The sequence below is a fragment of the Rattus norvegicus genome, chromosome X (assembly GCF_036323735.1).
Source record: "Rattus norvegicus strain BN/NHsdMcwi chromosome X, GRCr8, whole genome shotgun sequence".
NCBI lineage: Eukaryota > Metazoa > Chordata > Mammalia > Rodentia > Muridae > Rattus > Rattus norvegicus.
In genome coordinates, this window is record NC_086039.1 from 35,705,054 (window position 1) to 35,730,122 (window position 25,069).

Genomic DNA, 25,069 nt, shown 5'->3' on the forward strand with positions numbered 1-25,069 from the left:
ATTTCCTAGTGGTGACCTCCAATCCTCCTGTTCCTAGACACTACAGAGGCTCTGTTTATGTTTATGTATTTGCTTAGTCTGGACATCTCATAGAAATGAACCCATAAAGTTGAGCACCATGGTGAACTCCTATGATTGCAGCATGTGGGAGACTGAGGCAGGACAATCTCTGCAAGTTTGGGGTTAATCTGGATGGCCTAGTGATTTCATGTCTTTCTGGATACAGAGAGCAAGAGTATGTTTTAAAAAAACCAAGAAACAAAAAGAAATGCTGAGCTGGAGAGATGGCTCAGCAGTTAAGAGCACTGACTGCTCTGCAGAGGTCCTGAGTTCAATTCCTAGAAACCACATGGTGACTCACAACCATCTGTAATGGGATCTGGTGCCCTCTTGTGGTGTGTTTGAAGATAGCTACAGTGTACTCACATACATAAAATAAATACATCTTTAACCCCTGCCAAAACCCCTAACAAACAAAAAAGAAATGCAGTCATATAATATATAGTTACTTGTCACTGACTAACTCCATGTAGCATGTTTTCTAGGTTCATCTATGTTGTATTAGTACTTCTTATGGCCCAGTAATATACCATTTTATAGATATGTTACATTTTATTTCTTGATTCATCAGTTGATAGACACCTGTTTTTAGCCTTACCTTTAGGCTGTTGTGGAATAGTGCTGCTGTGAACACATGTGTGTGTGTTTGGACATGTTTTGAAATTTTATGTGGGAATAGCGTTGTATTACATTCTGTGTGGCTACCCGTTTGAGGAACTTCTAGACTCTTTTGCAAAACAGCTGTAGTGTCTTAATCCTTACACCACTGTGAGGCTTCTCATTCCTTCACATCCTTGTTACCAGTTATCATTGTCTATTGTTTTGAGTTTAGCTAGCCTAGTAGGTGTGTAGCGGTAGCCCATTGAGCTTTACCATTTTGAAACATGGTACCCCCTCTATGGATTATGAACATGCACTCTCATGTCTGCCTCATACTGTAGGTTTAATTGGTAGTCCCTAGATGACTTTTAATATTAAACTCTTCCATTTCCCTCCTACTTATTTGTTTTGAGACAGTTTTATTATGTAGCCTATATTGGTCTAGAGTTTACTATGTAGCTTGGGCTATCCTTGAACTTGCAATAATCCTCCTGCTTCAGCCTCCCGAGTCCTGGGATTACAGGTGTATACCACCATGTCTAGCTTTGAGGATCTCCTCATACACTTATTGGATACTTGCATATTTTCAGGGCTTTTTTTTTTTGGAGATAGTGCCTTATGTCTTCCAAGCTGGTCTCTAATGCTAGCTATAGGTAGAAGATGATCTCAAATTTGTGACCTTCCTCCATGTACCCCCCCTTTCAGGTACGGGAATTATGGCTGTGCACCACTACACACAATTTATTTGGTTCTGAGGATTACACTCAGAGCTTTGTGTGTGCTAGGAAAGCACTAACTGAGCCACTGAGTGAGCCACATTCCAGCCCTGTGTGTTTCTTTATAGATATATGTATGTTCTTGCTTGTCCATTTGAACAATTGTATTGCTTTTCTTTATAGCTTGAATTGTAATGGTTGTAAAATATGTTCTAGATATAGATATGACATCAGATAAAAAATTTACAAAAATTTTCTCCCATTCTTCGATTGAGTTTTTCTTTCTTTTTGGTGTCCTTTGAAACAAGGAAGTTTTAACTTTGATGAGGGCTTACTTTCTTTTGTCATTTACATTTTTGACGTGTTTCTTAAAAATACTTTTAAACTCTTAAAGAATTTAAATTGTATTTATTGATTTGAGTGTTGGGATGGGCACACATGTGCCATAGCATGCATGTGGATATCAGAGGACAGTTTCTGGAGTTGCTTTTCTCTCTCATGTGGGTCCTGGGGATCAAACTCAGGTTGGTAGGCTTGGTGGCAAGCACGTTTCCCCATTCAGCCATCTCATGGCCTTTGGCATCATGTTTAAGAAGCCATTGCCTAATCCAAGGTCACAGGGATTTACATATTTTTTCCTATGAGTTTGTAGGTATAGTTTACATGTTGGAGTTTTAAAAATCCATTTTGAGTTAATTTGACTATGTTCTGTAAAGTAATGGTTCAGATTTATTCTTTTGTACATGGGCCTGTGGTTTTCTTAGCACCATTAGTTGAATGGCTGTTTTTTTTTAATTTGTTTTGCTTTTTATGATTCTGGATCTCATGGGTTCCAGGCTGGACTTGAATTTGCTTGGTAGCCAAGGATGACCTTAAACTTGTGATTCTCTTGCTTCTACCTCCACAGTGCTGGGTCTCCAAGACTGTACTTTCTTTCCTTGTTCTATCTGATTCTTATGGAATCCTATCTACAATCAGTTGACTGTAAATATAAGGGTGTATGTTTGAACTGTAAGTTCTATCTCGTTGAGATATATTTTTATCATCATTTGAGTACCACAGTGACTTGATTTGTTTCATCTATTTTTTATGTTTTTTGAGAGAGAGAAGATCTCTCGCTATTCAGTCCTGGCCTGCCTACAACTCCCTGTTTAGAACAGGGTAGCCTTGAACTCATAGAGATCCACTGAATTAGGTAGATGGCATGGAAGACAGAACTGCAAAATGTAGGACTTAATCATCGTGCACCCAAAAGGGGATGGATGCCTGATTCTAAACATGAAGCCTTGTTAGGCAATCTTGAACACTCAGTTTTGCTTATTTGCCTTTCTATGTTTGAGCAATAAGTGGAAGTCTAAGTCTAAAGTGGTCCCTTCAGTAAGAGGAAGAGAGATTTGCTAAGTGGTAGAGCAGGGCAGTGTTTCCAAGTGCTACCTAAACTACTGATGTCAGAGGTTTGTCCTTCTGCCTCTAGCTCTAGCTATTCCTCAGATAGGTCTAGATGCTCCTCCAGACTGTGTTGTGTGAATTAACCTTCTTCCTGTCGTCGTCGCCTGTCAGTTTTTCAGCCATATAATTTGCTCCCCATTTCCTTTCTCTTGGGCTTCTAGGTTTAAGCCTTTTTTATTTAAAGAAAGAGCCCTGTATTATATTTCAAGTGGAGCTCTGAGTGAGACTAGAGATGCACATGCATGTTCACTCCACTCAGACTATCCACTCATTCACTAAAGGGATGTTTACAGAAAATGACATAGGAAAGTTGCAAAAGTACTTTAATCCACACTTACCTTCCTTAGTGTTAATTTTGCATACAAACATAAGTACCCTTATCAAGAATGAAAGAATCGATGGGCTCAAGAGATGCTCAGCCATTAAGAGTACTTATTTCTCTTGCAGAGGCCCCAGGTTTGAATCCCAGCACTCTTATTGGCCCATAACCACCTATAATTCAATTTCAGGAGGATCTGGTGCTCTCTGGCTTTCACAGGCACCTGCGCACACATGATTCACAGAAGCTCACACAGGCACATGTACAAGTAAATACAAATTAATCTAAAAAGGAGATTGAGCTTGTCTTAGTTCCTTTTCTACTGTTGTTACAAAGGCAACTTCTAAAAGAAAATGTTTAGTTGTTTGCAGTTATAGAGAGTGAGTCCATGACATAGTGGGGAGCACAGCAGCAGGCACACGAGCACTGGAGCAATGGCGGAGAGTTTACATGTTGAGGCAGCAACCCAGGAGGCAGACAGGGAGCTAACTGTGGGTTTCTGAAAACTCAAAGCTAAGCTGAGTATCACAGCTTCTACAGTAATACCACACCTTCTAATCTGGAACAAATAATCCCACCAATTGCAGACCAAGCATTCAAATATATGAATCTACGGGGCCATTTTCATTCAAACAACCACAGAGCTCAAGGGATGGTAGTGTCGGCTTGGAATCTCAGTATCCAGAAAATAGAGATGGGTAGATCGCTACAAGTTTGAGGCCATCCTATACAGTGAAACCCTGATACCTTTTCTCAAAAAACAAAATAAAACCTAAACCCAAACCCAAAAAAACTAAAACCAAATCCAAAAAGCCCCACAAAAACCAAATCTGAAGAAAAGAAGAACAGTTGGGCTGATATCAGTTCATTACTACTAATTTGCATTAGAATTCTATCAGTTTCTCTCTCCCCGACTCCCTCCCTCTCTCCCTCTCTCTCTGTCTTGAAACAGGGTTTTTCTATATATCCCTGGCTGTCCTATGTTCCATTGTTTAGACCAATCAGAGATCTGCTTGGTTCTTCTCCCACACACTCAGATTTAAGGCTTGTCTTTAGTATTGCCCAGTCTGTCACACTGTCAGTTTCTTAATCTTTTATTTCATGATACTTTTTGAAAAACATGGGTTGTTTATTTCATAGAAAGTCCCTCAAATTTGAGCTTGTCTGACCTCTCTCCCTCCCTCCCTCCCTCCCTCCCTCCCTCCCTCCCTCCCTCACCCCCCTCCCTCCCCGACATAGTCTGATTTGTGTAGCCCAGATTGGCCTCAAACTCACATTGTAGCTAAAGTTGACATTGAACCCATGAACTCTTTATCCTGTCCCAGCCTCCTGGGTGCTGGACTTAGAGTTATAAGGCACTGTGTCTGGCTTTGTTTGATGTATGGTTCAAATAAAATTGTTAATTTGGGGGCAAGAATGGTAAAAAAGATTATGCATATTTTTATTATCTTATCAGGGATATGATTTTGGTCAGTCTTGTTACAGGACATATACCTTGATTTCTTGTTTAGATTACAATCTGCTAGTTTTTTTTACTGCCAAATTGCTACTTCTCCCTTTATAGTTAAAGTATCTTGGGAGAGGTGCCTTAAGACAACGCACATATTCCGTTTTTCCTTGAAAAATTGCTCATTCATTTAGTGTTCATTTGTGGATCAATCAATCTCATTTTTTGAGTATTTGTGATAAATATGTGGCTAAGGTAAATAGACTATGCCCTACAAAAATGAAGATAAATTGTATTGGAATCCTATTATATTAGTATGGCTCTAGCCAGTGTGTTCTCCAGCTTCCAGGACTCATAACACAGACATCTTTTTCTTCCCAGTGTGAACATTTCTGGTTATGTAGGTGGTTGTCTGCCATGTAGTGACTAAAGGTTTCAGGCTGACATTTTACTTTGAAGTAATTTCAAAGTGCGGGAACTAGCACTAATACCAACGTGTCTTGTATCTCCATTGACCTAGGTTTATTTAATGTTTGTTACAGTGACTCTGTTTCTCTCCACCCCTCTCTTTTCTTCCCACTTACTTTATATATCTGTATTATAAAACCGTTGCTCTCTATAAACTCATTTGAGCTCAAGTTGTAAGTATCAAAATTTCTTATACTTTAAATATGTAAACTTATGTTCACCTGTCCAATTCTAGTATATACATGAGGTAGTTTTAGAGTTGCAAACCCAGACTTTTTCAAGAAATACGTTCTTTAACTAGATTATAACATTTACATGCAGCTCTTTTTGCCTTTAATTTTATAATTTCCAGTTGAGATATGATTTTCACAGTTTTCCACTGAAGCGTTAAGTTTAAAACCTGTATATATGAATATATTATTATTATTTGAATATAGAAAGTATGGGCTGCAAATATGTGATATTGATTCGTGGTAGAGTACTTTCCCTGTATGTATGAGACCCTAGGTTCAATCCCCAGTACTACAAAACAAAACAAAATAAAGCCAAAAAGAGAAAATTTAATATTAATGCAACCTTCTAGTCTATGATCTAGATTTCAGATTCCTTCGTTATCCCTAAAACGTTCTTTGTTGGAGTAGTTCCTCTCCACTGTAGGCTGTAGCCAACATGGCATATGGAATTGATTTGTCATAGCTCTTTCGTTTTCTTTGATCTGGAATAGTTCCTGTAAGCATTCATCTCTGTTCTTTTCTTCTTATCTGACACAGGGTTTCACTATGTAGTCCAGGAACCTGCTTTATAGACTAGGCTGACCTCTCACTTGTGGCAATCCTCCTGCTCTCGCTTCTGAAGTGCTGATATTGCAGGCAAGTACCACCATGCCCAGCCTTTCTTTTTCTTTGATCACATTGACATTTCGAAGAAGGATATGTCATGACATTATTTTGTTATAAGTGCCAAGTTTGGGTTTGCTTGATTTTTTTTTCTGGATTAGTGATTTCTTGTAATTTTGATCATTTGGTCAAAATATTATTTAAGCCTGTAGTAATTTAGATATGATATACTAGAGTGCTCAATGTCATGGAATATCTTACATTAATGTTTTAGATTGAAAATTTTATGACTGAAAAGTTTTCAAAAACTGTTCATATCTAAAACTGGGACTGGTGGTGTCAACCTGTCACCCCCAACTACTTGGGGGTTTGAGGCAAAGGGATTACAAATTCAGAGCTTGCTTGGACTACAGACTGAATTCAAAGCCAGCCTAGAAAGTTTCAGAAGCCACTGTTTCAAACATTTAAATAAGCACAATATAAGGGCTAGGAATAAGGCTCATTGGTGCAGTGCTTGCGTAGCAGGCGTATGGCCCTACATTTACTGTCTAGTATGGCAGACAGACAGGCTGAATATACCTAATAGGATTGAGTTAGTCACTATAAAATGGGAATGAATAATTTCACCATTCATGGCTAGCTAACCTTCCTTCCCCTCTCTTCTTTTTTTGTTTTCATGTTTTTTCCTTTCTCTATTGCCTTTTTTCTTTTTTTGAATCTGTTTTGTTTGTTTGTTTTTTGCTTTTTTGAGATAGGGTGTCACTGTGTAACTCAGGTTGGCCTGGAACTTGCTATATGGAAAGTTAGAGATTCATCTGCGTCTGCCTCTTGAGTTCTCGGTTTTCTCTAAATCTTTCTTTCTCCCTCACTTTCTCTCTCTCTCTTCCTCTCCTCTCTTTCTTTGTGCTTTTTTAAAATACTAGTTTCATGTAGTTCAGGTTGGCCTTGAACTTGCTATAGAGCTGTGGCTGCCCCCCCCTCTTCTCCTGTGCTGGGAATAAACCATATGCCATCACACCTGGCTCTGTTTTATTTCTTTATGCAGGCAGTTGTCTTTTTAATTTTTTTAAAAATTTCTAGATTTTTTTCTTCCTTGCATCTTAACTATGTAAATATTTTAAATAAGCATACACTGAATTGCCATTTTAATAATTTTAAGCCTACAGTTCAATATTAAAGATATTAAAAAATACTACACAATTATCACTAGCATTTTTTACACCAGGATTTTCATGTCTCTGATTGTTACTGTTGTCAACTTGACAGAGTCTAGAATCACCTACAAGGCAAGCCTCTGGAAATACCCACGAGGAATTATCTAGATTAAAGTTAGCCTCTGAGAATGTGAGAGATGATCTTGACCATGTTAATTAATGTGGGAACACCTATTTCGACTATAGGCAGGGCCATTCCCTAGACAGGATAAAATGGAGAGGGCAAGCAGAGCACTAGCAAGCCTGGTCACTGTCTGCTTTCTGATTGAGGACTGATGTGACCAGTTGCTCCAAGTGCCAACTGCTTCCCTGTCATGATGGACTGTGTACTGGCTGGTTTTTTTTTTATTAACTTGAGTATTTCTTATATACATTTCGAGTGTTATTCCCTTTCCCGGTTTCCGGGCAAACATCCCCCTCCCCCCTCCCCTTCCTTATGGGTGTTCCCCTCCCAACCCTCCCCCCATTGCCGCCCTCCCCCCATAGACTAGTTCACTGGGGGTTCAGTCTTAGCAGGACCCAGGGCTTCCCCTTCCACTGGTGCTCTTACTAGGATATTCATTGCTACCTATGGGGTCAGAGTCCAGGGTCAGTCCATGTATAGTCTTTAGGTAGTGGCTTAGTCCCTGGAAGCTCTGGTTGCTTGGCATTGTTGTACTTTTGGGGTCTCGAGCCCCTTCAAGCTCTTCCAGTTCTTTCTCTGAGTCCTTCAACAGGGGACCTATTCTCAGTTCAGTGGTTTGCTGCTGGCATTCGCCTCTGTATTTGCTGTATTCTGGCTGTGTCTCTCAGGAGCGATCTACATCCGGCTCCTGTCGGTCTGCACTTCTTTGCTTCATCCATCTTGTCTAATTGGGTGGCTGTATATGTATGGGCCACATGTGGGGCAGGCTCTGAATGGGTGTTCCTTCAGTCTCTGTTTTAATCTTTGCCTCTCCCTTCCCTGCCAAGGGTATTCTTTTTCCTCATTTAAAGAAGGAGTGAAGCATTCACATTTTGATCATCCGTCTTGAGTTTCGTTTGTTCTAGGGATCTAGGGTAATTCAAGCATTTGGGCTAATAGCCACTTATCAATGAGTGCATACCATGTATGTCTTTCTGTGATTGGGTTAGCTCACTCAGGATGATATTTTCCAGTTCCAACCATTTGCCTACGAATTTCATGAAGTCGTTGTTTTTGATAGCTGAGTAGTATTCCATTGTGTAGATGTACCACATTTTCTGTATCCATTCCTCTGTTGAAGGGCATCTGGGTTCTTTCCAGCTTCTGGCTATTATAAATAAGGCTGCGATGAACATAGTGGAGCACGTGTCTCTTTTATATGTTGAGGCATCTTTTGGGTATATGCCCAAGAGAGGTATAGCTGGATCCTCAGGCAGTTCAATGTCCAATTTTCTGAGGAACCTCCAGACTGATTTCCAGAATGGTTTTACCAGTCTGCAATCCCACCAACAATGGAGGAGTGTTCCTCTTTCTCCACATCCTCGCCAGTATCTGCTGTCACCTGAGTTTTTGATCTTAGCCATTCTCACTGGTGTGAGGTGAAATCTCAGGGTTGTTTTGATTTGCATTTCCCTTATGACTAAAGATGTTGAACATTTCTTTAGGTGTTTCTCAGCCATTCGGCATTCCTCAGCTGTGTACTGGCTGGTTTTATGTGTCAACTTGACACAAGCTGGAGTTATCTCAGAGAAAGGAGCCTCAGTTGTGGAAATGCTTTCATGAAACCCAGCTGTAAGGCATTTTCTCATTTAGTGATCAAGGGTGGAGGGCCCCTTGTGGATGTTGCCATCCCTGGGCTGGTGGTCCTGGGTTCTATAAGAAAGCAAGGTGAGAAAGCCAGGGGAAGCAAGCCAGTAAGTAACATCACTCCATGGCCTCTGCATCAGCTCCTGCTTCCTGACCTGCTTGAATTTAAGTCCTGACTTCCTTTGGTGATGAACAGCAATGTGGAAGTGTAAGCTGAATAAACCCTTTCCTCCGCAACTTGCCTCTTGGTCATGATGTTTGTGCAGGAATAGAAGCCCTGACTAAGACTGTATCCTTGAACTGTGAGCCAGGATTACCCTTCCTTTTTTTTTTCTTGAACTGTTTTCGTTGTAGAGTGTCTCATACTATAGCTGGCACTCCTGGAATCATTATGTTGTCCACATTGGCATTAGATTTATAAAGATACTCTTGCCTCAGCCTCTCAAGTGCTGAGATTGTACACGTGAGCTACTATACCTGGCCTTTTATATTCTTTAAACTCTATATTTTGGGTATTTTTCCATTCTGAGTTTGTGGAATTAAAATGAAACAGATTCCCAGATTATTTCAATTGAGCATTGAAAGAGATATTTTGTTTTTTGTGGTTTTGGGATTGTACTGAGGGTCTCACACATGTTAGACAAGCACAGGACGACTGAGCTGTTTCTCCAGTCCTCTTTTGATTTTAAATTGGAAATGGACTCTCAGTAGGTTTTCTAGGCTGGCCTTGAATTTACTCTGTAGCCCACTTAGGCATTGAACTTGTAATCTTCCTGCCTCAGCCTCCATGTTGTCCTTAGTAGCTGGGATTATAGGCCTGTACCACTGTCCCCAGTGGAGAGTTAGGGTGCTAATTCCCTTTTCTGGGAATGGGTAGGAATTTCATTTAGGCAACACCCAGGATAACACAGTAATAGGCCCTGCTATTCCTATTAGCAGGAGTTGATTAGAAGTAAAGCTCTTTACTTGTTGAAACCAACTCCTGCTTGCAAACTCCCAGGTACTCAGCCAGTGGGAATGACTTTATTTCACTGTTTTATTTCTCCAACTTCTCCCTCCTTCTTTTCATTCTCCTTCCTTTTCCTTTCCTTCCCACTTTGTTTTCTTTCCTTACTACCGCTTTTCTTTTAGAGTTAGACTTTTAATGTGTATCCCAGGTTGGTCTTGAACTCACAATGTACCTTAGGCTAGCCTCTACCTTGAAGGGATCCCCCTGCTTCAGCCTCTCTCACAGGCTAGGATTATTGGCATGTGCCCCCATACCTGATTTGATTCTTATTTACTTTCTAATCTTGTCTGAAGACTCAGGCTCCTTTGTTATTACTTTTGTGGTTATATCAAAGTGCATGGAAAACATGGTAAGTATCTGTTTTGGGTGCCTAAAAGGCCATCTCAGTGTCTTGTAGTGAGCATTCTCACAATTGTGTTGGTCATGGATTGGGGGACACATGCCTGGGTGTTTATTACTGCTCCATAGGGCTTTGGGTGTTTGAAAGGTGGAGATTGTTTCAGGGATGGCCTCATCACCATCTGTGATTCTCAGTGACTGTGCTTAGCCTCTCTGTGCTGTGTCATGTCCATCTCTAGGGCTTTTCCTATGGCTCTCACCTTACATACTCATACCGTTGTGGTCCCTGGATAGTTGTACTTCTCAAAGGGCAGTGATATAGTGAAGGTCTTTATTTCAAATTCAACTCAGTATTGGTAAAAGTATTTAATATTGTCATTGATATCAAAATATGTATTATTTTAATACAATTTTATTTTTAATGTTTTTATTAATTCCTTCAGAATTTCATAGTGTATTTTGATCACATTCACCTCCAACTCCTTTCCATAACTCCTAGATCTGCCTCTGCAACTACTATCAACTTCTTGTCTTCTTTTTATTACATTGTTTTCAGAATTTCACTTAGTGTATTTTGATAACATTCAACTCCCTAACTCCTCCCAGATCCACCCCACACAGCCATCTTCATCTTCATGTTTCTCCTTTCATTTTCAAGCAGATTGAGTCTGATTTGTGTTATCTAAACACTCTGGGGTATGAAGCTGCCTTGCTCTTTAGCTAGGGCTGGGAAGTCTCTCCCACTCCCCAGCCATGGCTCCATGCTGGGATTTTGACTGTCTGGAGCATGTGCACGCTGTTACAATCTTTGTGAGGTCATAGGTGCAACTACCCTGTTGTGTCCAGAAAGCACTCTGTTCGTTTTAGTCATCTACCAGTTTTGATTCTTACAACTTTTCTGCCTCCCCTTCCACAAACATTCCTGAGCCTTGGGGTGAATGAGTGTGACATAAAAATCCTATATAGGGTTGAGTTGTCTGCATTGCAGTCTCTTATTCTTTACATATTGACCAGTTGTGGGTCTTTGTTTTAGTTGCCATCTGCTATAATAAGAAGCTTCTCTGATGAGAGTTGAGAGATAAACTAATCTATGGTTATAGCAGTATGTCATTTTAGGAGTTGTTTTTAATACTATGTCCATTTAGCAGAATAATACTGTGTTTCCATAGGTCTAAGCATAGGTCCTATATAATCATAGGTCCTTGGTTCTGATAATGGTGTTGGATATGGATTCCGTCTCATAAAGCAGATTTAAAGTTGATCAAAACGTGGTTGGTTACTCCCATAATATTCATGCTACCATTGTACCAGTGAGCAGAGCTTGCCAAGACAGTAATTGTTGTAGCTCATAGTTTTATAGCTGGGTAGGATTGATGGTTATTTTTCTCCTCTGGTAGCATGCATAGAACATCCAGCATTATGACAGTTAGTCAGTAGGTATAAAGCTTCCAGGTCAGTAGCAGCCTAATTTCTCTGTTTTATGACTCAGCAATAGGGTTTACTATGAAGTTCTGGAGGGTAACCAAGAACAATGACAAGAACCTGCATGTATTCTCACTAGTCAGCAAGTCAAAAAGAGGTAACCTCTTCCTGGTGTTGGAGGTTTAATTTCCTGGCATATGGTGTCTAGTTGGGATATTGTCACCCTGTTATAGGGCAACCCCATTTAAATTATTTTAAAAACATATATGCATATATTTCAAAGGCCTTCTAATGTAGAAGGTTTTCCTATGACTTTTTCAGAAGGCTTTTAGTGTGAGTCATCTCTTTCCATATTCCCTCTTCTTACCCTGTCATCCCATTCCCAATCCTATTTAACCCTCTCTGTTCTGTTATTTCCCCTTGCCCTTTATATTACTGTATTGCGTATCCCCTCTCTTGAAAGCTCTCTCCCCATGTCCCCTTACTAGTTTCCTAACATCCATGAATATTTCCCAAGTTTCATTAAAAAAATTGATTCCAATAAGTTTGGTTGACCTATCAGGATCTACACATTAAAGAAATCTATGACTCTTCCAGAAATAAGCAACTGTATATACTGTCCATACCTCTTCAGTTAGGGGTTGGAACACGTAAGCAGTTTCTGCTGCATTCTAGCCCAGCGACTGGCTTGATCTTGTGTAGGACTTATGCAGGCAACCAAAACTGCTATAAGTCTGTGAGTGCAGGGCATCTTGTCATGACTGAGTAGAGGATATCATTTCACCTCTCCTTCAGTCTCTGGCTTATCTAGTCTTTCACTTCCTCTCTCTCAGTGGTTCCTGAACCATGTGTGTGTGTGCGTGTGTGTGAGTGTGTGTACGCATGTGCGCGTGTGCACATGCACACATACACATGTGACATTAATGTCCCATTTGTGGTGGAGCACTCCACAGATCTTTGTCATTTTCTTTTGTCATAAACTAGTCAGGATAAAAACCTTAAGGAAAGAAGAGTGCTTTGCCTTCTCTGCTTTTTGTATGGATGATGGGTTGTTCAAATAGCACGGGCTCAAGTTTTTGACTTGATTTGGATTACTGAGCACCATCCTTCAGAAACAATTTCCTAATGCTTTCTCAGTCATCTGGCATGAGTACAGATCTTTTACTCAATAAAAAGAAGATAATAATAACAAGCTGGAACATCTTTATAATAAATACATTTATATAGCTTTTCAAATCCAAGGTTATTGAAATTTTGTCAGCCTTGGCTGATTGCCATGTTCTTTCTGCTCTTGTGTTTTCTTTCTTTCTTCCTTTTTTTCCTTGCGCTGTTCCCACTGACTTCAGAGTGATGCTTGGAGCTCTAACAGGAGGAGTGGCATTGCTGAGTACAACGTGGTAAGGGTAAGATTATGCTAATCCTCCTGAGGCTTCAGGAAAAGAGGGCCATGTCATCTTAGTGTATGCTTTACAGGTAAGGCAAAAGTATAAAAACATATATATATAAAGGTCAGTATCTAATCCTCTACCTTCGCCACCATAATAACAATTAATAATTCAAAACAGATGTTCCTTGGACAAGAGCAAAATAGTAGCACTGGATCTTTTATTACCCTGTTAATTAATTAACATACCAAATGCTGTCCTCCATCCCCCCTCATAGAGTCCCTCCCCTTTCCTCCCTCTCCTTCTCCTCTGAGAGGGTAGGTCTCTTCTGGGTATCCCACCTCCTCAACTCCATGCTGGGTCATCAGGTCTCTGCAGGGTTAAGTGCTTCCTCTCCTGCTGAGGCCAGACAAGGAAGCCCTGTTGTGGCACAGATTTTACAGTCCAGTCAGGCTACAGCTTTAGGGACAGCCCCTGCTCCAGTTGTTGGCCCACATGGAGACTGGTCTGCATGTCTGCCACATATGTGCTGTGGGCATGGATCCAGCCCTTGTATGTTCTCTGGTTGGTGGTTCAGTCTCTGAGAGTTCCTAGGGGTCTAGGTTGGTTGACTCTGTTGGTCTTCCTGGGGAGTTCCTATCCCTTTCAAGGTCTTCAGTCCTTCCCCCAACTCTTTCATCGGAGTCCCCAATCTCTGTCTGGTGTTTGGCTGCCGTTATCTATATCTATTTTAGTCAGCTACTGGGTAGAGCATCTCAGACGACAGCCATGCTAGGTTCCTGTCTGCAAGCATAATGGAGTCTCATTAATAGTGTCAAGGATTGGTGCTTGCCCGTGGGATGGGTCTCAAGTTGAGCTGGTCATTGGTCGGCCATTCCCTCAGTCTCTGCTCTATCTTTGTCTCTGCATTTCATTTAGGCAGATAAACTTTGGGTTGAAAGTTTTGAGGGTGGGTTGGTGTCCTTATCCCTCCACAGGGGGTCCTACCTGGCTACAGGAGGTGGCCTCTTCCTGATCCATGTTCGTCACGGTTAGGCATCTTGGTTAAGATCCCTCCTACTGATTCCTGGGGGCTGTGGAGGGCATTTCAAGTAGGAAAAGTAATGCTGGTTCAAATTAGAAATCTTGAGGCATTTGATATTTAAGACAGAATTATCAGGAAAGGTCAGAAACAAATGATTCCTAGCTTCTAACTCCTTCTCTTCTATGGGTAGATCAATAAATAGTATTTTTGATGTGGTGAAAGAACAATTTTTTGATAGGCTTTGCCCAACTTCAGGGTGCCATTTACACAACAGATAAGCCACTAAAATTTCCAAGTGTTTAATCACATCCCAGATCAGGGTTTTGAGTGCCTGGACGTTATTTCCTAGAAGTATTTTGAATAGTCAGATTAGAACGTTTCTGCCATGACATATATTATATTACCTCGTGCTTCAAAATTCTTTATATGGTGTCAAATATGTGGAGGATTTAAATAAATTCTCTCCAGTGATTCATGGGATGAGATGATCCAATGGGAGCTGAATGTTTTCAATTAGGACATTTCCATAGTTACCATTAAGCATGCCAAAATTCATAGCCACAGGAGATCTTTCAATATTGATTAAGAAATCTGAGAACAATTTCAAGAAATGTGGGATGTAGGTGGAGGGTAAATTCTGAGGATAGTATAAAGCTTGCCTTTTCTCCCCTGGTTAAAGGATAGTTCAAAAATATTCTAGGCAGTCAGCCAAAGTCAATAACAGGATTTCCATCAGGAGATAGTCCAGAAGGAAAGGTAACTTAACATATCTTTCATCTAGGTCTTGTTTCTTTAGTTATTAATATTTAGTTAATGTTATTTATCACTTATTTATTAACATTAGCTTTCTTATATGTGGGGATGAGGCATTGGAGGTATAAAAGGAGAATTATAGCCCTTTATGTATATGTCATTTGCAGAAAACACATTCTAGATAGTATTAGCAGACATCTTTATATTTATGTCTTTCTTGGAAAGATTTATGTCTTAGATTAATTTAAAAAAGAGAATAGATTTTTACCTTAAATTTCATCTCTCTGAGGATCTATAGGATGGAATTCAAGTGAACCCTGACCTTGAATGGAGAAAAATACATCATTTTGATTAATCATGGATGTTCTGTGTTTTTATCAGTCAGCGATGTAGCCAACAAATGATAGCACACAGCCAGAGTTGTGCTTTTGTCTTAGTAAATGTGGTGGTTTGAATGAAAACGGCTCCGTAGGCTCATAGGGAGTGACACTGTTAGGAGGTGTGGCCTTGTTGGAGTGGGTGCAGCCTTGTTAGAGAAAGGGGTTATAGGGGGTGGGCTTTGAGGTCCCTGATGCTCAAGCCAGGTCCACTTTTCACTCTCTCTTCCTGCTGCTTGCTGATCAAGATGTAGAACGCCCAACTCCTTTTCTAGCACCAAGTTTGCCTGTGTGCTACCATGTTTCCCACCATGACAATGGATTAAACTTCTGAGCTGTAAGCCAGCCCCAGCTTTCCTTTCTAAGAGTTGCTGTGGTCATGGTGTCTCTTCACAGCAATGGATACCCTAGGACAGTAAACCACAGATGTTTTTATAACTTCTGCAGATAAGGTTTTGAGACAAGAGTTGCTCTGTAGCACAACCTAGCTTGGACTTTGCATCTCCCTTTCAGCTTCCTGAGTGTGTTTTACAGGCATGGATCACTATGCCCAGGTCTGCTGCAGATACCTTCACGTATCATTTTTGTTGATCATTGATTGTGAGTTTTGGCAGTTACTAGAATTATTGGAATCTCTTTCTTAATTTTTGTTTTTGTTTTGTGAGGCAAGGTCTCTCTGTGTATACCTTTGGCTGGCTTGGGACTTGGTGATCCTTTTGTCTCTGCCTCCTATAGTTTTTATTCTAAATATCATAATAAAGTACACATTGCTATATCATCACTTAGTATTTTGTAGTATTTTAATGAGTGTTTCAATATAATTGGCTTCCTTTAAAATCCCATTATTTTGTATTTTGAAACAACATGCAGAAAATTTTGTATGTGTAATGTCTCTGTGTGTGTATGTATGTATGTATGTATGTATGTATATATGTATGTATGTATGTATGTGTATGTACATGTAGGACAGAGGTCAATTGTGAGTATTATCCTTCAGGAACCATGCACTTGTGTTTTTGTGATGCTTTTAGATTGTAGAGCCATTCTTTAGCTTAGTTTGGGTGGGGACTGATCTGAGGTTTCTCAATGAAACCATGAGTAGTCATGGAAGGGACTGAGAATGCAGAAAACAGGCAAAAACGATTGCAGAGAGGTAGAAATGAAATGTTCTACTTGGCTTTTTCCCAACATGTTGTTCTATAAAAATGGGTAAGTAAATTTGCTATACTGTGAGAGTATCTTTTTGTATTTATTGTTTTGTTGTTTTTTTTGAGACAGGGTTTTTTTTTCTGTGTAGCCCTCGCTGTCCTGGAACTCACTCTGTAGACCAGGCTGGCTGGAACTCAGAGATCCACCTGCCTCTGCCTCTTGAGTGCTAGGCTTAAAGCCAAGTGCCACCACCTGTCCTGCACAGAAGTTTCTTCTATGGAACACAACCTAGCATTGAAGTGGAGTGTGTGTTAGGTAGATTAGGGTTGGATTCTTGGCTTAAAAGGTGTGGGGAGTTTTATCAGTTTTCTGTGACTATCTTTCATGTTTTAAATATTCATGCCTCTGGATATTTCAAGTGTGGATAGATTACATTGCCCCTTAACAATCACTGGTCCCTTCCTCCTGTTTGCTTTGGCTGTGGCTTCACTTAGCATGCGGCCTGTAAAGGCTCAAGGTGTTCTTCCAGGTCCCATCTTCTTCCAGGTAGAAGCATTTCTCCTTTAGTGCTGGGGATGGTGCTTTGGCCTTGTGTGTCATAGACAAGTGCTCTAACTCTGAGCTACATTTTCAGCCCTAGGCAACAGCTTGAAGCTCTAGCAAGTGGTTTGCTTTATTTCTTTTCCTTTCTGTCATGACAACTGCTGATGTTGCAGGTAAACTCAGCTCCATCAGTTTAGATACCAAAATGACAGTGATGTTGATCAGATTCCTAGTAAGTTTTATAATATGAGCAAGTACATGATGTTATTTTAAGCTGTTAAGTTTTGGTGACTACAGGGAGCTCCCAGAGTCTGAGCCACCAACCAGGAATATACACCCGTCAGTGCCAGGCCCCTGGCACATATATAGCAGAGGTCTGTCCTCAGTGGGCCAAGATGTGCTTAATCCTCTAGAGACTTGAGGCCCTGGGGGGAGGGGAAGTATGCTGGGGGGCACCTTCTCAGAGGCAAGGGGGGAGAATGGGATGAGGAACTGTGGGAGGTGGGACTGAGAGGGGTGATAATGACTGGAATGCAAATAAATTAAGGATGATTTGGTGACTATTTGATATTTTTACATATAGTCCTCAAGCAGAGGACTATATAATCCCATATACTTGAGACATCTGAGAATGTCTGCTGATATCTTTTGGTTGTCACAATTAGGGAAGTGGTACTGGTGCCTAGTGAGTACAAGGTCCAGGGAGTTAGTTCCCAAAATAAATAATTATTAACGCCAAATGTCAGTAGTGCTAAGGTTGAGAAACCCTACATTAGTGTAGCCTAGATAATAATGTAAGGATATTGAAAAGATGAAATGGAATAAAGCCCCTTGGCACAGGGATGACCCTTTGTTTTATAACTGTGTGACAGGGTCTGGCAATAGGCCTGAGGCCATCCCTTGCCTTTATGGAAAATTAGTCTTTTTTTGATTGCCCTAAGAATCAGTATTATTTAATTGTTCTTCTGTTTATAAATTGAGGCTCTGAAAAAAAGAAAGTCATTTATTCATCTTAAAAAAACCGAGGGAGGTGGTCACTTTGCTTCCCACCACCATGAGGTGGGTGTTTAAGGAGGAAGACTCACCAAAACACAGATTCTTGGAATCCACAAAGGTCTGAGTGAAGTACCACACCGGGTTCCAGTGATCTCCGGCTCTCAGATTGTTGACATTGACAAAAGGAAGTACTTGGTCCCATCTGACATCACTGTGGCTCAGTTCATGTGAATCATCAGGAGGAGGATCTAGCTTCCTTCGGAGCTTCCTGTTTTTGGCCAAGACAGTCCCATAGTCCAGCCTAACTATGGGACAGCTTTACCAGAAGGAAAAAGATGAAGATGGATTCTTGTATGTAGCCTTCAGCGGAGAGAATACTTTCGGCTTCAGAGGCCCTTGCTTGGCTAAGGGGACCCCTCCACCCCTCCTCCGTGTATATCTTGTAAATAACTGGCTGTTCTCAGAGCTTCCACACAGACCTACTAGTGTATTTGAAACTGGATTTATTCTTAATATATTGGAAGGTTTTTTCCCCTTAGATTAGTAAATTATCATACAGAATTTTATTTTCAGGTTTTTTTTTGTGCGTTGTCCTCATCGCTATATGCTCCATGGGACCTGTCCTCTGGGAATCATATTTAGTGAAGATATTTCTGAAATGAAGGGAGGTAAGCGTGGTATCAAAATGAAAAGGAGGGATGCTGCATGGCTCTGGGTTATGTTCAAAGTGTTAGACGGCTAAGTAGTAAAAGCCCCCAAATGAAATCCTTAGCAATCAGAACACTTGCTTCACTAGATTTTGCCCACTGCAAATCATGTTGCACTGAGCTAGTGTGTTCTTTTTGAGACTGTTAAGGTAAATAATTAACAACAAAGCCTCCTCTTATAAAGGCAAAAAACAAAACAAAACAAAAAAAACCCCACAGGAATTGGCTGGGTATGATGGTGCTTGCCTATATTCAAGCCCTTAGCAGGAGGATCAGGAAGTGAGGTTCAGGCCATCCTGGGCTGTACAGTAAGTTCAAGGATAGCCTTGAAGGTAAGGAGGGAAGAAGGTTGTGTGTGCTTGCATAGGATGGGGAGGGAAGAAGGAAGACGAGGATAAGAGGGAGGAGACAGGGGGAGATAAGGAAGCGGGGAAGGAGGAAGAGAGGAGGAGGGAGGGAGGGAAACGAACTATAAATGCTTTGTGTATAGCTTGATTTTTTTTATTTCATTTTTTACAACACTCTTTGAAATTGATATTCCCATGCCATCTTGTTTTTATTAAGGAAATATATAGGAGACACCCATAGAGCTTACATTTGGCTGGCCCAGGATTTGAAGTGCATTTCTTTGCCTCCAGATCCCTCTTCTTCCCTATTCACTACATTGGTTTCATGATGGCAACATTGATTTCTAACAGTTGCCTGTTGTCTTAGGAGGAAGGTATCTTAAAGCTTCCAAGGTTAAGAAATAAACAGCTATGGTCTCATATCATTTCTGTGAACTAGGACAGGAGAAGGTAATCTGGGGTTCTGGCTTAGGGTGTTCTTTGAGTTTGCAATCAAGATGTATTGTAGGGCTGCAGCTATCTGAAGGCTGATTGGAGGTTAAAGATTCATCCAGTCCTATGATGACTCAGTCATACTTGGCAAGAAGCTCAGTTTATCAGTATGTGGGCCTTTCCTTATGGCTGCATGAGCACGTTCAGTCATTATGACATGACTGCTGACTGCACCCAGAGTCAGGGATCTAAAGGAGACAGTAGGGCAGAATTCACAGTTATCTTTTATGATTTAACCTTGGAACTCTCACGTTATTACTTTTGCCCTTTTCTATTGATCACAATCTTGACACAATGTGGGAGACAATGGTACCAGGCACCATAAATACCAAGAGGAAATCATTGGATTCCATGTTAAGATCTTTTGCCACAATTATCAAAACATAAATAATATTTTATTTTTAAGTTCTATAATTTTATCTTATACTTTATTTTTTCCATCTTTATTAAATTGGGTATTTCTTATTTACATTTCAATTGTTATTCCCTTTCCCGGTTTCCAGGCCAACACCCCCCTAGCCTCTCCTTCCCCTTCTATATGGGTGTTGCCCTCCCCATCCTCCCCCCCATTACCGCCCTTCCCCCAACAATCTCGTTCACTAGAGGTTCAGTCTCGGCAGGACCCAGGGCTTCCCCTTCCACTGGTGATCTTACTAGGCTATTCATTGCTACCTATGAGGTTGGAGCCCAGGGTCAGTCGTGTATAGTCTTTGGGTAGTGGCTTAGTCCCTGGAAGCTCTGGTTGCTTGGCATTGTTGTTCATATGGGGTCTCAAGGCCCTTCAAGCTCTTTCAGTCCTTTCTCTGATTCCTTCAACGGGGGTCCTGTTCTCAGTTCCGTGGTTTGCTGCTGGCATTCGCCTCTGTATTTGCTGTATTCTGGCTGTGTCTCTCAGGAGAGATCTACATCTGGCTCCTGTCGGCTTGCACCTCTTTGCTTCATCCATCTTATCTAGTTTGGTGTCTGTATATATATGGCCACACGTGGGGAGGCTCTGAATGGGTGTTCCTTCAACCTCTAAACTTTGCCTCCCTATTCCCTCCCAAGGGTATTCTTGTTCCCCTTTTAAAGAAGGAGTGAAGCATCCTCATTTTGGTCATTCTTCTTAAGTTTCATGTGTTCTGTACATCTAGGGTAATTCAAGCATTTGGGCTAATAGCCACTTATCAATGAGTGCATACCATGTGTGTTTTTCTGTGATTGGGTTACCTCACTCAGGATGATATTTTCCAGTTGCATCCATTTGCCTATGAATTTCATAGAGTCACTGTTTTTGATTGCTGAGTAGTATTCCATTGTGTAGATGTACCATAATTTCTGTATCCATTCCTCTGTTGAAGGGCATCTGGGTTCTTTCCAGCTTCTGGCTATTATAAATAAGGCTGCTATGAACATAGTGGAGCATGTGTCTTTGTTATATGTTGGGGCATCTTTTGGGTATATGCCCAAAAGAGGTATAGCTGGGTCCTTAGGTAGTTCAATGTCCAATTTTCTGAGGAACCTCCAGACTGATTTCCAGAATGGTTGTACCAGTCTGCAATCCCACCAACAATGGAGGAATGTTCCTCTTTCTCCACATCCTCGCCAGCATCTGCTGTCGCCGGAGTTTTTTATCTTACCCATTCTGACTGGTGTGAGGTGGAATCTCAGGGTTGTTTTGATTTGCATTTGCCTGATGACTAAAGATGTTGAACATTTCTTTAGGTACTTCTCAGCCATTTGGCATTCCTCAGCTGTGAATTTTTTGTTTAGCTCTGAACCCCATTTTTTTTTATTTAGAGAATACTTTATTAGTTTTTGTAATCAAACCCACGTATATAAGACCTTACATATTTAATACAGTGTGTTACCCCTGTACAAATGGAAAAAACTTAAGTTCAACATTTCTAGACCAATATGGCTGTTAATTTCTGTACAGTGCCAACTCAACACAGTAAACGGGGATACTTTTTTCGAAAGTTGACAGCACAGGTAAAGTTTCAAAAAATTCAAATTATATATCTGTATATATATATTTATATTTATATAAAAAGACCAATAATAGCAGTGTGTTATGCATCAACAGCAGCAACAGCTTTTCCAGGTTCTGCAGTCATCTGAACAAAACTGTAGAGACATCCAGCACACTCCATTAAAAAAAAAAAAGTAAAAAAACAAAACCCGAGAAAACAGCACAGTTCTGTTACTCTTGTGGTACCTGGCACCATTTTTTTTTTAAATTAGCTTCTCAATCATCATCTGGAAAGAAAACATTCTGAGCAACATCATTAAAAACAGCTCTGATAAAGCACGGTCACTACTACGTATCATAAAGCAGGTACAAGCTATTTTACATCCACAGAGGTATGATACAGTACTGTCCTACATCTATAATACTAGAGGATACAATTTAAAAGGCATTATTTGAGACTTGATTCTACTTTTCCAGCAGAGGGCCCAAAGGATGGTGTGACACAGCTTTGTAAAGAAACATACTCTAGACAGGATTTCCTTTCACTAGTGGCACACTTCTAAGGATTCATTCTCTCCATGACTGTCAGCTAAAACCGTTATTAAAAAAATGAAATATCCCTAGAACAAAACCGTATAACCACCGGATTCACATGAAGATGACCTAGTGGAGACAAGCTGGACCTCACCTTACCAACAAGCTATCAAATCTGTTATGTTTAAACAGTGAGACCTCCAAGGAAGGAGATGCCAAGTAGTGCTTCAAAGCTTCGGACCACAATCAAACACAGCATCCTTTTCAACAGAAGCTGAAGCTCATCTGAATATGCTCATGGATGCTGACATCAACATTTAATCATCTCCTCACTCATCCAGGAAGAGGGGGAGATCAGTTACTACTGTACTTTAATGTGTTCAACCAAATCATCATATTACAAAAATAGCAAGCTGCCATAATAAAAAATAAGGCTCCTCTATCCAGCACGAGATAGCATCATTTTACTTTCAAGCCTAGAAATTGCACACTTGTATATAAACCAACCGAAGATGAGGATTGAGAGTTCATCTTGGTGGATTTTTCCTTTGATGAATATGAAGTGTCCTTCCTTATCTTTTTTGATGACTTTTAATTGAAAATTGATTTTATTTGATATTAGAATGGCTACTCCAGCTTGCTTCTTCTGACCATTTGCTTGGAAAGTTGTTTTCCAGCCTTTCACTCTGAGGTAGTGTCTGTCTTTGTCTCTGAGGTGTGTTTCCTGTAGGCAGCAGAATGCAGGGTCCTCATTGCGTATCCAGTTTGTTAATCTATGTCTTTTTATTGGGGAGTTGAGGCCATTGATATTGAGAGATATTAAGGAATAGTGATTATTGCTTCCTGTTATATTCATATTTGGATGTGAGGTTATGTTTGTGTGCTTTCATTCTCCTTGTTTTGTTGCCAAGACGATTAGTTTCTTGCTTCTTCTAGGGTATAGCTTGCCTCCTTATGTTGGGCTTTACCCTTTATTATCCTTTGTAGTGCTGGATTTGTAGAAAGATATTGTGTAAATTTGGTTTTGTCATGGAATATCTTGGTTTCTCCATCTATGTTAATTGAGAGTTTTGCAGGATACAGTAACCTGGGCTGGCATTTGTGTTCTCTTAGGGTCTGTATGACATCTGTCCAGGATCTTCTGGCCTTCATAGTTTCTGGCGAGAAGTCTGGTGTGATTCTGATAGGTCTGCCTTTATATGTTACTTGACCTTTTTCCCTTACTGCTTTTAATATTCTTTCTTTATTTTGTGCGTTTGGTGTTTTGACAATTATGTGACGGGAGGTGTTTCTTTTCTGGTCCAATCTATTTGGAGTTCTGTAGGCTTCTTGTATGCCTATGGGTATCTCTTTTTTTAGGTTAGGGAAGTTTTCTTCTATGATTTTGTTGAAGATATTTACTGGTCCTTTGAGCTGGGAGTCTTCACTCTCTTCTATACCTATTATCCTTAGGTTTGATCTTCTCATTGAGTCCTGGATTTCCTGTATGTTTTGGACCAGTAGCTTTTTCCGCTTTACATTATCTTTGACAGTTGAGTCAATGATTTCTATGGAATCTTCTGCTCCTGAGATTCTCTCTTCCATCTCTTGTATTCTGTTGGTGAAGCTTGTATCTACAGCTCCTTGTCTTTTCTTTTGATTTTCTATGTCCAGGGTTGTTTCCATGTGTTCTTTCTTGATTGCTTCTATTTCCATTTTTAATTCCTTCAACTGTTTGATTGTGTTTTCCTGGAATTCTTTCAGGGATTTTTGCGATTCCTCTCTGTAGGCTTCTACTTGTTCTCTAAGGAAGTTCTTTATGTCTTTCTTGAAGTCCTCCAGCATCATGATCAAATATGATTTTGAAACTAGATCTTGCTTTTCTGGTGTGTTTGGATATTCAGTGTTTGCTTTGGTGGGAGAATTGGGCTCTGATGATGCCATGTAGTCTTGGTTTCTGTTGCTTGGGTTCCTGCGCTTGCCTCTCGCCATCAGATTATCTCTAGTGTTACTTTGTTCTGCTATTTCTGACCGTGGCTAGACTGTCCTATAAGCCTGTGTGTCAGGAGTGCTGTAGACCTGTTTTCCTGTTTTCTTTCAGCCAGTTATGGGGACAGAGTGTTCTGCTTTCGGGCATGTAGTTTTTCCTCTCTACAGGTCTTCAGCTGTTCCTGTGGGCCTGTGTCTTGAGTTCACCAGGCAGGTTTCTTGCAGGGGAAAAGTTGGTCCTACCTGTGGTTCCAAGGCTCAAGTTTGCTCGTGGGGTACTGCCTAAGTCCTCTCCGCGGCGGCAGCAACCGGGAAGATCTGCGCCGCTCTTTCCGGGAGCCTCCGTGCACCAGGGTTCCAGATGGCGTTTGGTGTTTTCCTCTGGCGTCTGGATGTGCACAGAGTGCAGTCTCTTCTGGTTTCCCAGGCGTGTCCGCCTCTCTGAAGGTTTAGCTCTCCCTCCCACGGGATTTGGGTGCAGAGAACTGTTTATCCGGTCTGTTTCCTTCAGGTTCTGGCGGTGTCTCAGGCGCAGGGATCCTGCCGCTCCTGGGCCCTCCCCTACGGGAACCCAGAGGCCTTATACAGTTGCCTCTTGGGCCAGGGATGTGGGCAGGGGTGGGCAGTGTTGGTGGTCTCCTCCGCTCTGCAGCCTCAGGAGTGCCCACCTGATCAGGCGGTGAGGTCTCTCTCCCACGGGGTTTGGGAGCCGAGAGCTGCTCCTGAACCCCATTTTTAATAGGGTTATTTGTCTCCCTGCAGTCTAACTTTGTGAGTTCTTTGTATATTTTTTGTATATTTTGGATATAAGCTCTATATCAGTTTCGGGATTGGTAAAGACCTTTTCCCAATCTGTTGGTTGCCGTTTTGTCCTAACAACAATGTCCTTTGTCTTGCAGAAGTTTGTAGTTTTATGAGATCCCATTTGTCGATTCTTTTTATTTATTTATTTTTTTATTTTTTATTAACTTGAGTATTTCTTATATACATTTCGAGTGTTATTCCCTTTCCCGGTTTCCGGGCAAACATCCCCTCCCCCTTCCCCTTCCTTATGGGTGTTCCCCTCCCAACCCTCCCCCCATTGCCGCCCTCCCCCCATAGACTAGTTCACTGGGGGTTCAGTCTTAGCAGGACCCAGGGCTTCCCCTTCCACTGGTGCTCTTACTAGGATATTCATTGCTACCTATGGGGTCAGAGTCCAGGGTCAGTCCATG

At 40.9% G+C, this 25,069-nt stretch overlaps 1 protein-coding gene and 1 pseudogene across 15 annotated transcripts in view; both read left to right on the forward strand.

Moving 5' to 3' along the window:
- Nucleotides 1-25,069, forward strand: part of Reps2 (RALBP1 associated Eps domain containing 2) — a 272,844-nt gene that overhangs the window by 23,794 nt on the left and 223,981 nt on the right. The window lies entirely within an intron of this gene.
- On the forward strand, nt 17,391-20,686 carry LOC108349215 (gamma-aminobutyric acid receptor-associated protein-like 2 pseudogene; annotated as a pseudogene).